Source organism: Oncorhynchus masou, chromosome 21, assembly GCF_036934945.1.
Source record: "Oncorhynchus masou masou isolate Uvic2021 chromosome 21, UVic_Omas_1.1, whole genome shotgun sequence".
NCBI classification, from domain to species: Eukaryota; Metazoa; Chordata; class Actinopteri; order Salmoniformes; family Salmonidae; genus Oncorhynchus; species Oncorhynchus masou.
The window spans coordinates 47218916-47236672 of NC_088232.1; positions in this window are offsets into that span (position 1 = coordinate 47218916).

Consider the following 17757-nt stretch of genomic DNA (forward strand, 5'->3'; position numbering starts at 1 on the left):
AGTGGTATTCTTCATTAGCGTTGCCATTTTGCGATCTGTGATATTTACAAACCCACGATGAGAACACTCTTGCATTGAAGTATGATACTGTGTTTGAAATGTGATTGGTATTCAAACTGACAAATAAAATGGTAATGAGTTAGTCTCAGCTTCTGTCAAGTGTTGAGAGAGTATTGGCGGCATATTGGGAGCAGACATATTGCGTTCTATATATAAAGAGGAACACTATTGCCTTATCCATGGTGCCTGCTGCAATAAATCAACATCCTGGAACTGTAGGTCTCTTCTCCCGTTGCGTGAGAGGCAGTGCTTCACAGTCTTATACAGTCTCTACAGGCTCAGCGTGTATCATTTTTTCAAATACAGTTTGGGAATACTAATTTGCACTCAAGCATTAACATTTTGAATGCAGCCAGGAGAGACAGTTTAAATTCACTAACTAATGAGTTTGATAACCTTTCTCTTAGCTCAGTTCTGAAAAGGGAAACACTATTACTTTGTGCATATAGAAAAGCTTGATAAATAGCATAAATACACTGGTTGTTGTTACTGCATATATTCATGGAAATTCACCATAAAGCTATATTATAAGTTCCTTTTGGGTGTCTTTCAGTTATGTCCTTTATATCCTTAGGGCTCCCGAGTGGCGCAGGGGTTTAAGGCACTTCACTGTTAGTGGCGTCACTACAGACACCCTGGTTCGATTCCAGGCTGTTTCACACCCAGATGTGATTGGGAGTCCCATAGGGCAGCGCACAATGAGGCCCAGCATCATTTGAGTTTGGCTGGTGTAGGCTGTCATTGGAAATAACAATTTGTTCTTGACTAGTTAAATATTTAATTTTTAGATCATAGGTTCAAGAACTTTTCCCTTTTCTCCAACTACCTTTCAAAGGTTAAATATTATATTATATATTTGAAACTTTCCCTTCCATCATTACTAATGTATGCATCAGCAGACAGTGAGTCAGTCAGCCAATATTTCCTCTGTGTAACGGTTTTCTTTACTTGAAGGAGAGGCGGACCAAAACGCAGCGTAGTTATATTGATTCATGTTTAATAAAAAAAAGATAAACACGACCACTACAAAACAATAAATGTAGAAAACCAAAAACAGCCCTATCTGGTGCAAACACATAGACAGGAACAATCAGCCACAAACACACACTGAAACCCAGGCTACCTAAGTATGATTCTCAATCAGAGACAACTAATGACACCTGCCTCTGATTGAGAACCATAGTAGGCCGAAACATAGAAATACCCAAATCATAGAAAAACAAACATAGACTGCCCACCCCAACTCACGCCCTGACCATACTAAATAATGGCAAAACAAAGGAAATAAAGGTCAGAACGTGACACTCTGGCACATTTTCAACAGTAATCATTTTTACTAAATTTCCAATGATCAGCAGGTGTTTAATTTCATGATCTGTGTAAAATAAAGTAAACACCAACGGTCTGCTCCAGAAGATGATTTCCAGAGATACTACCAAAGTATTGGAGACGACGAGCCAGGCTTGATCAATCTGGGGAGAGACATTTACTTGGAACTTACAACATTATACAATACCATAAGATCGGGCCAGATGCTATATGATAACTGAAGATGTTGGTTGATTGTGGATGGTCACACCAAGGATCACTTAGCTATCATTATTTTGAATTTTAGGACCCGTTCAGGCATGTATGAAAATGATTTGATGAAACATTGAATTTGGCCTTACTGCTATTAGCCCATAGAAATGCATTCAGTCACAGTCATACATGGAAAAATTTACATTTTTATGGTGTGACAAACACTGCTGTTGTTACGGATTCCCCCGGTACTGCTGCTCATTCTGTGCACCAGTTCCGGAGGTCTAAGTCACAGGCCTCTAGGTCGGTTTCATTACGCAGACCTGGTTCCATTCCCCTGATTAGTAGTTGTATATACGTGTCCTCTGTTCAACATTGTCTTGTCGGTTATTGTTCCCATGTCCGTTGGTCTTGTCAGTACCCGTGCTTTGTTGTTTCGGCTTTCGTGCTGCGTGTATTGTGCACTCGCTATTAAGGGTCTCGTCCTGTGTATTGTTGTGCAGTTGTTTTTACGGGTCTCGTCTCGTGTATTTATTAGAGGTTTAACCTCGCTCTTTTGTTTGGGTTTTTGTTTTGGCCTTCATCCACATGCCTTTCATGGCATGTTTATTTTTGGGTGGAGTATTAAAAAACCCTATTACGTATTCCTGCGCCTGTCTCCAATCAGTTATATGGCGTGACAGCTGTAGTTCGTCTACGTTCCACTGCAGATGCGGAAGGCTGCCATTGGAGGATGTGGTGGATTGAGACACAGCCCATGCAAAGAAACAAATATCTCTATCTTTAACAGACAGATGTTTTCATTATGCTAATCCGAATCTCTGCTGGAGCGCAGACATCGTTTCTAAGGGGTTAATTGAAGAAAATTGCTATATAACAGAATGGATGAGACAATGGCTTGAAAGATAATCCATAGTAATCTATATTACTCAGCGCTTCTGTTTGTGTCATAGAAATTAAAGTGAGATTACTAGACGCTATACTGCAGAGGCAAACAGAACAGGCAGTATGCAACATCGTTATACTGATCGTATGGAATATCAAATAGATATAGTGACTACAGTATGTCTGTAAATCAAGACAACTGTATACAGTTACCATGAGGCTCTGAGACTGTAGTCGGGTAAAGTAGTGCTTCATTTGCTCTTGGGAAAGGCAAGGTTGAGGAGGGATGGATACTCTCTAGGATACTTCAATGGGTTTTCAAGAACATTCCCCCACAAAAGGAGAAAGTGAAGGGGAGGCAGGTTTTAATTTCATTGTGATTACAAAATCATCATACAATTCTGATTTAGTCAATGCGGGAGATAATTGTCCCCCAAAATGGAATTGAGGAGGGGACTGGTTCTGTCTCTGCCGTCCTTCTTGCCGTTCGTTCATTAGTCACGCAATATCTCAGACAGCACTGGCCAGATTTTGACGAAACTTGGGTGAATGATGCGTCTTGGCACAGAGATCCGGCATTTATACTTTAAATTACACTGATTGACCAGATGGTGGCATAATAACAACAGATTGAAAATGCTAAATTTGAAAGGTCACGCGCATCCCCTCGTTTGACCTAAAGTCATGAAATTTGAAACATACTGCAGGTCCCTCTCCTCACAAGGAAAACATTTACCTCGGGGATCCATGATGGATTTTCCACCATTCAGAATTTTGTGGGGAAAAAATTCAACGGTACTCTTCTGACACCGAATGACCGATCTGTACGAAACCGTCATCTGTGGAATCTATGGACAAATGTCTCTGAAAGCAATATTTTCCAGACTAGTACCTACAACAACATGACCACAATTGACCAATAAACATTCACATGGTTTGGCACATAAATGCATATAAATCAGTCAAGGGTATTCGTATTGCAACACAATTTGGTACACATGTTGCGAACACTATCAACACTCATATCGACCACACGTTGACGCTATAACAGGCACATGTTTATATCTCTTGATCTGTTGACTCGGAGTGTAAAAATTTGGCACACATGCTCAGGGATATGATTGGCCTAAGGGGTGGCGCTAAATCATTTGTAGGGGACAACATGTTTAAGGTTGACTTGTTAATCTTGGGAGTCATTGATGCACAAGCATGATGGAGGTTTCGGTCACAATGTTCATCGTCAACTATAATGAATTCCAAGCTGGAGATGATTATTCCCAGCGAGCAGAGGGAAATTGGTGCCGTTATCGAAATGTACTCACTTTTTAAATAGATCAAACTACTCTCCCAACCAAATATCCTACATTAGTAGACCCCCCCCCTTTTTTCAGCAAGGGAGATATAAAAGTGCATATGTATGATCATACTGTATATAATAATATATCTTTTATATATCATATTGCATTTACATTTTACATCATGCACCTATCATTCTGTATGTAATAAAAATTAATAGCAATTGTATCGAAGATACGCTTGGTAAACAGATAAATGGTAAACAGACATGTATTAAAATACCCTCATGTGTACACACCTCTCCAAAGGCCTCACAAGCGGATTTGGGGACAGCCAGTAGCAACAACAGCCTCTTCATATCTTGGTTCATGGCTGAATACCTCACTGAGTTTGGGAGCTGGCCCCTTGATAAAAAAAATGAGGGAAGACTTGTAGGAAAACTGATGAATAGCCATGCTCAGAGGGAGTTAACAAGGCACAAGGTGAGGGAGCTTGGGATTCTGGAGGACAGGAGTAATGTTGTGCATGGCCAGAGCAATAGGAGAAAACACTGTAGTTCATTCCGACATCTATCTAGCTGTGGCTGGCCAGTGAGACATCTAGAGAGATTTCCCTCCCCTCTGGTTCAGTCAGTTTCTCTTAGGAAGTAGTTCTATTTCAGGCTTGTGGCTGGTGCTTACATGGTCCCCTGGTCCATATGGCCTTCTTCGTCTTGGAATACGTCTCTTGTGGGATTATATCCAAATCTTGGTAATTGTGTCACACTGTCCTCCTCTCCCAGTTGAATTCACAATGAAACCCATACATGTTTTCTCCCCTGTCCTCTGAGCACAGCCCTCATCAAAGTTAATGAATGGTATTGTAAATATTCAAGGTCAGCAAATTTGGGCAGCAGCCTCAGCTGTTTGGCCCAGGGTTGGCTGGGGGTCGTGGGAGGCGTGATGGGGTAACTGGAGCTCAGGGAACCCCCAAAGAGATGTGTCAACTAGAATGAAAGCTGATTTTGTGCTGGACAGCTAATGCTGGGTAAGTGTCGATGAATTGAAAGGGACAGCATGCAATACCATTTTATAGTACATCCCTAACCATGTTATTTCCCCCTCTCAGTTCTAGGCTTTGTCTTCCAAAATGGGAAAACATCTAACTAATCAGAATATAATGTGGGGAATATTGCTCTGCGCTGTAACGTTGGGCTTTCATTATCAATACAGGATGTCCAGAGCAAGGACTTAAAATCACTGAAGAATTGCTAAATTGTATTATTATGAATATTCAGCTAGCCAAATTGAAAATGAAAAACCTCATTACCAAAGCAAGCCTGTCAGGAACTACAGTCACCTTCAAAACTATTGACACCATTGATAAAGATGAGCAAAAAATGCCTGTATAAAATAAATCATGAGATTTAAAAAAGTTTGAACAATTATTTTGTCTTTTAAATTAATTGCTCAGAGAAAGAGACTGAGTTTAACAAGTAATACAATTTTTTTTTGTAAAGATAGGTGTCAAAATGATTGGCACTCCTGAAGATTATTGGAAATAAGATCAAACAAAATGTATTCTGCAATCTACCTTTTAAAGTTTAACTCAGCATAAGGATCTTCCAAGGCCTTCCGTGACTTCCTGTTTCACTGGGGTATAAAAATTAGGTAAGACATGTAAAATCCATTCTCAACCATCACCATGGGGAAAGTCAATTAACTCATAAATGAAAAGAGACAAATGGTTGTTGTGTACAAACACAAACAGCATCAGCCTCTGGCAAACCGGCATTAGTTGTAAAAGCACTGCCACTTATTGTCATTCAAATGTACTTTTATTATGTTTTATTTGGACTTTTCTTCCCTTTATCTTTTGACCATCATTCTCTCTCTCACACAGCAACTCCACTCCCACTTGTCTCCAATTCCACATACCAACCCTCTGCTTCCCTCAGCCCATCCCAACCCTCAGCTTCCCTCAGCCCATACCATCCCTCAGCTTCCCTCAGCCCATCCCAACCCTCAGCTTCCCTCAGCCCATACCAACCCTCAGCTTCCCTCAGCCCATCCCAACCCTCAGCATCCCTCAGCCCATCCCTACCCTCAGCTTCCCTCAGCCCATCCCATCCCAACCCTCAGCTTCCCTCAGTCCATCCCATCTCTCTGCTGGCCACCCACTTCGTGTTTCTACGCAACACATATCTTTTAACTATGCTATGATGTTTAACGTACAATTTCAGTCTAATCTAATCTAATAGAATCTACAGATTGCGTGTTGAAGATAAATACTTTTACTAAGAGTATTAGTATATTAGTAATTGACTGACCCGGTCTCTTCCAGATCTCCTAACAGTACTATTTCTAGGGTCAATTTTAGATCAATGCTATGCATTTTCAGCCATTCCTGAACCTGAGACCAGAAACATGCTACCTGATGGCAATACCAAAATAAATGGTCTATTGATTCTGTATCCTCACAACAAAATCTGCAGAGCTTTGATGTTTTTATGCCCCAAATATTCAACATTTTGTTGGTGGCAAGAATTCTATATAATAATTTCAGCTGAAAAGCACAAAGTCTTGAATCTTACGCTGTTTTATATATCAACTCATACACCCTGTACCATGGAATCGGTACATCAAAAATCTCTTAAACTATTTTGCAATCTGTATGGTACAGTTGTCAACATCCTGGTCCTCAAATGAAACTGGTATACTTTCCTATGTATGCTATTTTTATTCCTCCGACAGTTTTGATCCTTTATATTGGGCAGACAGGCCAGTTCCCTACCTCCTCCCGCTGCCACCCGCCTCCTCCATTTTTGGGGCAATGCTGTAATCAATTGGTTGTACTCTTGGATTGAGCAGACCTTCTTGTACAATTCTGATAACTCCATGAAGGACATAACTCTACCATTACAATTTACAATATAATTTAAGAACAAAATACCCTTTTCAAACATCTTTCCCATAAATACAGGTATTTTATCAACCAGCACATTTGAGTTCAGCCATACTATTTGTTGTAATATTTGTTCTATCTTGTTGTGGGGATGAAATTGAAATTGTAGCCAGCTCTGCAATGCTTGTTTGAAACAGACAGATACTTTGAAAAAAGTACAATTTTCAATTAATCGAAAATGACACATGGCAATCTGCACAAAGGCAAAAATGCCATTTTTAAACAATGGATGAGCTTTTCTTATTAATCTACTTGAGAACCATTTAGGGTTCAAATAAAACTTTTGAATGAGTGAAACTTTTAGAGCGAGGCTTAGTGCTTTTATATTTAATCATCTCAACCCACCCAATTCATATTCACTATATAGATAGGCTCATTTTATTTTGTCTGGTTTAGCGTCCCAGATAAAGCAAAATATTTTCTGCTCATATGATTTAAAAAAACAAATCATCAGGAGTAGGCAGCGCCATAAGTAAGTGAGTAAACTGAGATATGACTAAGGAGTTGATCAGGGCAATTTTTCCATAAATAAATAGGTATATAGGTAGTTTTCTATTGAAATTCATTGTGGAGAGCTTATTTATATCTTTTGTGATATGAATGCCGAGCATGTCTACTTCACCATCAGCCCATTTTATAGGTAAGCTGCAGGGTAATGTAAAAGTTGTATTTTTTAAGGATCCAATATGTAATATTGTACATTTCATAATTAGGTTTTAGTCCAGAGAGTACAGAAAAATTATCTTTAATGAGACATTGCAGGGATCTATCTTGCGGACTTAACATAAAACTTGAGTCATCACCATACATGGACACCTTTGTTTTTAAGCCTTGGATTTCTAATCATCTAATGTTGATACTGGATCTGATTTTAATAGCATTTCGATGGCCATAACGAATAGATATGGTGACAGCGGACACCCTTGTTTAACTCCTCTTGACAATTCAAAACTCTCTGAGAAGTTGCCATTATTTACTATTTTAGACCTGGGGTTGCTATACATTATATTTTAAATACATTTTTATAAGAAAATTACTGAAATTGAAAAAATCCAGGCATTTATAAATAAAATCCAGTTTTACTTGATCAAATGCCTTTTCAAAATCCACTATAAATACCATTCCTGGCTTCTTATATGTTTCATGATCAAATCAAATTTATTTATATAGCCCTTCTTACATCAGCGGATATCTCAAAGTGCTGTACAGAAACCCTGCCTAAATCCCCAAACAGCAAGCAATGCAGGTGTAGAAGCACAGTGGCTAGGAAAAACTCCCTAGAAAGGCCAAAACCTAGGAAGAAACCTAGAGAGGAATCAGGCTATGAGGGGTGGCCAGACTTCTTCTGGCTGTGCTGGGTGGAGATTATAGCAGAACATGGCCAAGATGTTCAAATGTTCATAAATGACCAGCATGGTCAAATAATAATAATCACAGTAGTTGTCAAGGGTGCAACAGGTCAGCACCTCAGGAGTAAATGTCAGTTGACTTTACATAGCCGGTCATTGAGAGTATCTCTACCACTCCTGCTGTCTCTAGAGAGTTGAAAACAGCAGGTCTGGGACAGGTAGCATGTCCGGTGAATGATGAATCATGATGTTCTATTATTTCTAGTAGTTGTCGTATATTATCTCCAATGTATCGTCCATGTAAAAAACCTGTCTGATCAGGATGAGCAATACCTGGTAAAACCCTTTTAATTCTGAGTGCTGTGCATTTTGCTAGTATTTTTGCACCACAACATTGAAGTGTAATAGGCCTCCAGTTTTTTTAGATAGACTGGGTCTTTTATATTTGCCATCTGAGTCTTGTTTTAATAATAGACCTTCCTGCTGAGTACCTGACAGACTACCATTTCCATAGGAGTAGTTAAAACAATCTAACAATGGAGCTTTTAGTATATCAAAAAATACTTGATATACCTCTACCAGTATGCCATCAAGTCCTTGGGGTTTTCCAGACTGAAAGGATTTAATTGCATCAAAAGGTGCCTCTGTAATTTGGCCTTCGCACTGGTCTTTCTGTACATTTGTTAATTTTCAATTTTTTATATTATTTGGAAAGAATTACCGTAATCTTCATTCAGTGGGAAAGGATGAGATGGAAAAGAGAACATCTGCCAAAAATAATTAGCTTCCTCTTTTAAAATATCATTCAGAGAATCATAAATGACTCCATCTACAGTAACGAGTTTCAGCAAATTCTTTTTGTGAGCGTTCCTGTATTGGAGGTTCAGGAAGAATGTTGTGCATTTTTCTCCATATTCCATCCAGTTTGCTTTATTTTTGTAATAGATTACATTAGATCGTTCTTGAATAAGTTCCTCAAGTTTTTTTTTCTTTCTCTAACCTATTTTGTATCTCTGTAGTATCGTCTTTATTGCTATCTACCTGTACTATTAGTTAATGGATTTCCCTTGTTACTCTTGTCTCTTTAGTCAGAAACCACTTTTTAAAAATTGATGAATATTGAATTGAATGACCCCTGAAGGTACATTTAAAGCTATCCCAAACAATAAGGGGATTTGCGGAACCTATATGATACTGGAAAAATTCAGTTATAAATTATTTTGTCTTAGTTAAAAATAAGTTGTTCTGATTGTCTTGTCTTCACTATTCTACAATGTATAAATAGTAAAAATAAAGAAAAACCTTTGAATGAGTAGGTGTTCTAAAACTTTTGACCAGTAGTGTATTCATATTTACATAAGGCTATAGCCTACAAATAGCTATACCATGTAGTCGTAAGCCTAATGGGCTATAGGCCTTCTGCAAATTATTGTTGTTTGTTCCTGAATTGGCTGAATTGCAGAGCTATCCTTCAGCTATCCTTTAAGAACCACAAAGAGCACTCCAATCACTTAAAATGATCCCTTGCCTATGCCTAATGTCCTACTTATTACTTATTATTATTATTACAAATAGATATTCCTCACTTCTCACAATGTTGCTCGTTTAGTAAAGTTAAACCAAAGCTGAATCAATGTCTCACGAGATCAAATAATGATTCATTAGGCAATTTAGATAGCGGAAATAAATATAACACCACAGCATAGTAGGCGTAGCAAATTACAGCATGACATTTGGGGGGGGCGGTGTCTCTATTGGGTCTAATAATTTACACATCATTTAAACAGTTAAAATTAATTACGTTTTAATGTGGCATGAACAGAACCAATCATGATATTTTCATCCAACAAATTACTTTATAATAGTAGTCTTCCTGTGCATGTTCATCCACTCCAAAGTAATTAAACCATCCAAACTGCATGTAGGCCTTTACTCGTGCCAGTTGCTGAATATAGAAATAGACATCTGTTACAAAACACTACAAATTCTACCTATTGATGTTCAGCGATTGCCATTGATTAGGTATACATTCATAAATACGTCTTGCTGACAAATTTACCTTTTGTTTTAGCCTGAAATGTCAGGACACATGAATTCAGGCTGAAATTGTCTCGTGGGAAAAAAACAGGATGGTCACCCTAACATACATGGTCAATTTACTAGATTAGGCCACAATGTGTATTACAATGCACTTCAAATAGGCCTGCTGGTAGCCTTTGAATGAGGTAAAAAAAAAATAGGTAGGTAAACTCTGATTGCCGATCGCGGTGAAAAAAGCAACACTCCCTAAACTTTCAATGAATTTTTCTAAAATACATGGTCAATTTACTAGATTAGGCTACAATGTGTATTACAATGCACTTCAAATAGGCCTGCTGGTAGCCAGTAGCGGTAAAAAAAAATAGGTGGGTAAACTCTGATTGCCGATCGCGGTGAAAAAAGCAACACTCCCTAAACTTTCAATGAATTTTTCTAAAAAGGCTGGGTAAACAGCGTTTACTTGTGTTTAACCTGCTGTAGTCCTAGACCGATGCCAGTAGCCTACCCTCTAAGCCAGTAGCCTACCCTCTAAGCCGAGGTAATTTTACACACGTGAACACAAGCAGAACAGGTAGCCTACATTCCATATTACACGAGTTGAATCAAAACATGTTTACACCCTAGTTCATGAATTCTCCATAATTCATGAATTAATGCTTTGAGCTTTCACAGATCGTGTGACATAAAACACTACCTTTGTTTCCTTAACTTTTATGACAGTGTTATTTGTCATTATTTAACAATTGAATTAGAACATAGAACTTGAACCTTGTACGAATCAAGGATCTTGGAGATCTCGTAAAGTGCACTGTAGTGTGTAATTATGCCTAAGTAACATTTCATTCTGTTTCACTGTCAAAACAGTTGTCATGGACAAACAAATACAAAATAATGTAGGACTAGGCCATTGCAAAATCTAATGCTTCTAACCGAAAGAGTCAACTATAGGCCTACTGTCATTAATGTATACTTGTTGGATGGATTGGGTGCGCGTTGGTGTCTAGCTGTAGACTAGTTGTCTAGTGACATTTGTCGATCATCATCAGCTGATCAAGGAAAGAAAACAAATATTGCTAGAAGATTATAAAGCTAAATAAATGGTTCTACTACTTCTGGCCATGGATGGCACGGAGAACATCATTACCCGCAAGCAAGTGAAAAAGCAAACAATGATAAATAAATGGATAAATTGAATGTTTTGGAATAAAAGCATTTTTTTTGTTATCAAGGACGCATAGCAAACAAATACAAAAATTAGGAAGTACAAATGAAAATCGATGAGTAAAGGATCTCAGTCAAGGCCCGAAATTCAGCCCTACTGGGTGGACAGCGCTGTCACATAGAAATAAATGGTTTAAACCATGAAAGAAAGGTGTTTGCTTCATTTAGAGCTTTTATTTTCCTATATACCACTGTAAAACACTACTGCATTTGAAACAAATAGAAGAATAGTTCAATTAGCATATGCAGAAAAAAACTTCATACTGTACCTACTGTAAAATCTTCTGGTGGATCTTTGATGTTTATGGGGCTGTTTTGCTTCCACTGGTTATGGGGCCCTTATAAAGGTCAACGGCATCATTGACTTTACCCAGTACTGGGACATTTTAGCCAAAAACCTGGTTGCTTCAGGAGGCTGAAACTTAGCCCGCAAGAGGATCATCCAGCAAGACAATGAACCAAAGCACACATCAAAATCCACAAAGAAATGGTTAAGGGTATAGTTCACCCAAATGACATTGGTTTTGTTACCCTGTAAGCAGTTGATGGACAATTCGAGATTCTACTTGTAAAAATTCACCTTTCAAGAAACAAGTCTCTCACCGTTGCCATTTGCTATAGACCACCCTCTGCCCCCAGCTGTGCCCTGGACACATTGATTGCCCCCCATCTATCTTCTGAGCTTGTGCTGCTAGGTGACCTAAACTGGGACATGCTTAACACCCCGGCCATCCTACAAGCTAAGCTTGATGCCCTCAATCTCACACAAATTATCAATGAACCTACCAGGTACAACCCCAAATCGTAGATATCATCCTAACTAACTCGCCCTCCAAATACACCTCTGCTGTTTTCAACCAAGATCTCAGCAATCACTGCATCATTGCCTGCATCTGTAATGGGTCTGCGGTCAAACAACCACCCCTCATCACTGTCAAACACTCCCTAAAACACTTCAGTGAACAGGCCTTTATAATCGACCTGGCTGGGGTATCCTGGAATGACATTGAACTCATTGAACTCACCCATTAGTAGAGGATGCCTGGTTATTCTTTAAAAGTGCCTTCCTCACCATCTTAAATAAGCATGCTCTGTTAAAAAAAATAGAACCAGGAATAGATATAGCCCTTGGTTCACTACAAACCTGCCTGCCCTTGACCAGCACAAAAACATCCTGTGGCGTTCTGCATTAGCATCGAATAGCCCCATTGATATGCAACTTTTCAGGCAAGTTAGGAACCAAAATACAATGGCAGTTAGGAAAGCAAAGGCTAGATTTTTCAAACAGAAATTTGCATCCTGTAGTACAAACTCAAAAAAGTTCTGGGACACTGTAAAGTCCATGGAAAATAAGAGCACCTCCTCTCAGCTGCCCACTGCACTGAGGCTAGGAAACACTGTCACCACTGTTAAATCCACGATAATTGAGAATGTCAATAAGCATTACTTTACGGCTGGCCATGCTTTCCACCTGGCTACCCCTATCCTGGTCAACTGCCCGGCACCCTCCACAGCAACCCGCCCCCACCATTTATTCTTCACCCAAATCTAGATAGCTGATGTTCTGAAAGAGCGGCAAAATCTGGACCCCTACAAATCAGCCGGAATAGACTATCTGGACCCTTTGTTTTCAAAATGATCTGCCGAAATTGTTGCAACCCCTATTACAAGCCTGTTCAACCTCTCTTTCGTATCGTCTGGAATTCCCAAAGATTGGAAAGCTGCCACAGTCATCCCCGTCTTCAAAGCGAGAGACTCTAGACCCAAACTGCTACGGACCTATATCTATCCAACCCTGCCTTTCTAAGGTCTTCGAAAGCCAAGTTAACAAACAGATTTCTGACCATTTCGAATCCCACCGTACCTTCTCCACTATGCAATCTGGTTTCAGAGCTGGTCATGGGTGCACCTCAGCCACGCTCAAGGTCCTAAACGATATCATAACTGCCATCGATAAGACACATTACTGTGCAGCCGTATTCAGCCGTATTCAGCCGTACTCTGATCCACCTCTACGCAGACGACACCATTCTGTATACTTCTGGCCCTTCTTTGGACACTGTGTTAACTAACCTCCAGACGAGCTTCAATGCCATACAACTCTCCTTCCGTGGCTTCCAACTGCTCTTAAATGCAAGTAAAACTTAATGCATGCTCTTCAACCGATCGATGCCCACACCTGCCCACCCACCCAGCATCACTACTCTGGACGGTTCTGACTTAGAATATGTGGACAACTACAAATACCTAGGTCTCTGGTTAGACTGTAAACTCTCCTTCCAAACTCACACTAAGCATCTCCAATCCAAAATTAAGAATCGGCTTCCTATTTTGCAATAAAGCATCCTTCACTCATGCTGCCAAACATACCCTCGTAAAACGGACCATTCTACCGATCCTCGACTTCGGCAATGTAATTTACAAAATAACCCTCAACATTCTACTCAACAAATTGGATGGAGTCTATCACAGTGCCATCCATTTAGTCACCAAAGCCCCATACACTACCCACCATTGCGATCTGTACGCTCTCGTTGGCTGGCCCTCACTTCATACTCGTCGCCAAACCCACTGGCTTCAGGTCATCTATAAGTCTCTGATAGGGAAGGCCCCGCCTTATCTCAGCTCACTGGTCACCATAGCAGCACCCACCCGTAGCACTCCCTCCAGCAGGTTTATCTCTCTTGTCACCCCCAGCCAATTTCTCCTTTGGCTGCCTTTCCTTCCAGTTCTCTGCTGCCAATGACTGGAATGAATTGCAAAAATCACTGAAGCTGGAGACTCTTACACCCCTCACTAGCTTTAAGCACCAACTGTCTGAGCAGCTCACAGAACACTGAACCTGTACATAGCCCATCTGTAAATAGCCCATCCAACTACCTCATCCTCATACTGTATTTATTTATCTTGCTCCTTTGCACCCCTGTATCTCTACTTGCACATTCATCTTCTGCACATCAATCACTCTAGTGTCTAATTGGTATATTGTAATTACTTCGCCACCATGGCCTATTCATTGCCTTACCTCCCTTTTCTTACCTCATTTGCACACACTGTATATAGATTTTCTTCAACTGAATTATTGACTGTATGTTTTGTTTATTCCATTTGTAACTCTGTGTTATTGTATGCGTCAAACTGCTTTGCTTTATTCTTGGCCAGGTCGCAGTTGTAAATGAGAACTTGTTCTCAACTAGCCTACCTGGTTAAATAAAGGTGAATAAAAAATGTAAAATTTAAAACAACGTATGACATCAATCTATGCTTTGATTTAGTTTCCCTTGTGTTTACATAAGTATTCAGGCCTGAGTCAGAATCATCTTTGTCAGTGAATACAGAGTCTTTCTGGCTAGGTCTCTAAGAGCTATGCACACCTGGATCGTACAATATTTGCACATTATTATTTCAACAATTCTTTAAGCTCTGTCAAGTTGGTTGTTGATCAATGGTAGACAGCCATTTTCAAGTCTTTCCATTAGATTTTCAAGACAATTTAAGTCAATTAGGCCACTCAGGAACATTCAATGTTGTTTTGGAAGGCAACTCCAGTGTAGAGTTTATGTGGAAAGTATTCAGACCCCTTCCCCTTTTCCACATGTTGTTACGTTACAGCCTTATTCTAAAATGGATTAAAAAAATGTTTCCCCTCATCAATCTATACACATCCTGCACACCCACCTGTTCACTGCGCTCCTCTGACACTGGCCTCCTCACCCTCCCTCTCACCAGCCTCCACTCCATGGGAGACGGGGCTTTTAGCAGTGCAGCTCCCCAACTCTGGAACTCCCTCCCTCTCCATGTCAGAACCTCACAATCCATACAGATATTCTAGTCCACACTAAAGACACACCTCTTCACACAGGCTTACTCAGATTCTCTGTTGTCTTAGCTTTTATCTTCCGTCTAGTTCACTTCCTGGTTAGTCTGTCACCATGTTTAGTTTTAGTCATGGTCAATCTGTCATCATTTAGTGTACTTTTATACAGTGAGTGTACAAAACATTAGGAATACCTTCCTAATATTGAGTTGCACCCTCTTTTGCCCTGGGATCATCCTCAATTCGTCGGGGCATGGACTCTATAAGGTGTCAAGAGTTCCACAGGGATCCTGACCCATGTTGACTCCAATGCGTGTGGGGTACAGAGATGAGGTAGTCATTCAAAAATCATGGTAAACACTATTATTGCACACAGAGTGATTCCATGCATCTTATGTGACTTGTTAAGAAAATTATTGCTGATGATCTTATTTAGGCTTATTTAGGCTTGCCATAATAAAGGGGTTGAATACTCACAGCTTTGAATTGTTTTATACATTTCTAAACATTTCTAAAAACACAATTACACTTTGACATTATGGGGTATTGTGTGTTGGTCAGTGACACAAAATCTCAATTTAAATTTTAGTTTTAAATTCAGGCTGGAATACAACAAAATGTGGAAAAAAGTAAAGGGGTGTGAATACTTTCTGAAGTTACTGTATAGCTGGAGATACACAACCAATGGCTTGGGGTGTAAACTCTTCTCGAAATCAGACTGAATCAGTCTGATCCTCTGACATCTAATTTAGTAGTGTAATGTCCCTTTAAGCCTTGAGAAGCTTGTCTATCCCAGAGTATGTTATGGTGCTGACGTAGCTCTGATACATGCTCCAGTTGTCTGTGTAATAGGGGGGTCACCCTGCAACCACAGCTTATTGTTGGGATGCCTCACCTGTGGCATTCTGCTTGTAGGAACTGTACTACAATGAGAGACAATGTGAAGAACTGACGATGAGAGAACACGCACACACACACACACATCTTCTATTAAGATTGTACATTCAAGCTACTCTAGGTATGATGGGCCCCACTGAGAGTTGATGGCTGCAGAGAATACTGCCAACTTTCTGAGGAATTCCTTTTCATCAGCAGACAATACATGTGCATGAAAAATATGGCACATATGGAACATACATAACAGCTTTTGACAGGAGTTTGCCAATGCCTAAACAACAGAGGAGTGGATTTACTGTTTTCAGGATCGAAGTGCCTTCATCACCTTGTCCAGGTCTACTTTTCCGGTGTAGGATCTTAATTTGATCACTCTTTTGTTGCTGAGAATTGTCCTGCACCAAAGGAAATACAGATTCATTTCATCAAAAAGCTTAATGAAAATCCATACTAACACACACTATTATTAACAGCATTGCACTTTTCATGTAGCCTACGTTGAGATAGCTTATAGCCTTACCACTGGTCAAACAACACAATGAACTAAACGTTCAAATCCTGTTGCTGCAGGATACTTTTGATGAGACAATATAGGTTAATATGTAAGCTATTCTACACATTTTGTCATGAGGCTATGAGAAAACGTTGCAGTTTTAAAGCAAATTTCCTGCAATTCTACACATTTTGCCACGGGTCAGAAAGAAATTTGTGGTGTTCTCAAGCAACTTTTCTGGAATTGTACACATTTTCCAATCATATGCTATCTGGGTGGGCCCCGACCTCCAAAGGGCCCATAACCCCCCCAAAAATAAAATACAAAATACCTTTTGATTGGGGGTATCAGGTATGAAGAGAAGACCAAGATGCAGACCACATCGAATAAACAATGGTTTAATGTTCCAACAGAGGCAAGCAGTAGACAGGTCAAGGCAGGCAGAGGTCGGTAAAGAGAGCAGAGGTACAGGTCGGCAGGCGGGCTCAGTGTCAGGACAGGCAAGGGTCAAAATCGTGAGGGAAAGAAAAGAGAGACTAGAAAATGTAGGGGCTGAAACACAAAAAGCTGGTTGACACAAACAAACAATACGAACTGGCAACAGCTAAACAGGTATAAATACACAGGGGATGATGGGGAAGATGGGCGACACCTGGAGGGTGGTGGAGACAATCACAAGGACAGGTGAAACAGATCAGGGTGTGACAGTGGGCCCCGGGGCACATTCCCTGCGTGCCCGTTCAGTAACCTGGTCCTGGATGTGGATAGAGATTATTTTCTGTCGGGGAGTATACAGAAGATAGCCCTACATTTGTTTCTATCAAAGGATCATTCAGAAACTTTCTCACATTTTCCTCTGTCGCGTCTTTGACATCATTAAAACTGAAGACTTATTTATCAAATAACTCTCTGTAATTATTACTACACGATTAAACTGATTAATCATGTAACTGTAATTAACTAGGAAGTCGGGGCACCAAGGAAAATATTCAGATTACAAAGTTATAATTTTCCTAATATAACTTTCAGATATCTTAATATCTGATCAGTTAGTCTTCGAATTAATGAATTATTATTTACCTCATGTTAGTCTCATTCCAAACGTCGTAAATTGTTGGTTATCTGCACAAACCCAGTCTTCACTATGAGTCATCTATACATCAATCGTCTTAAAATAATTTATTTACTAACTAAGTACTTCACAGAAATGCATCACACAAACAAACAAAATAGATATG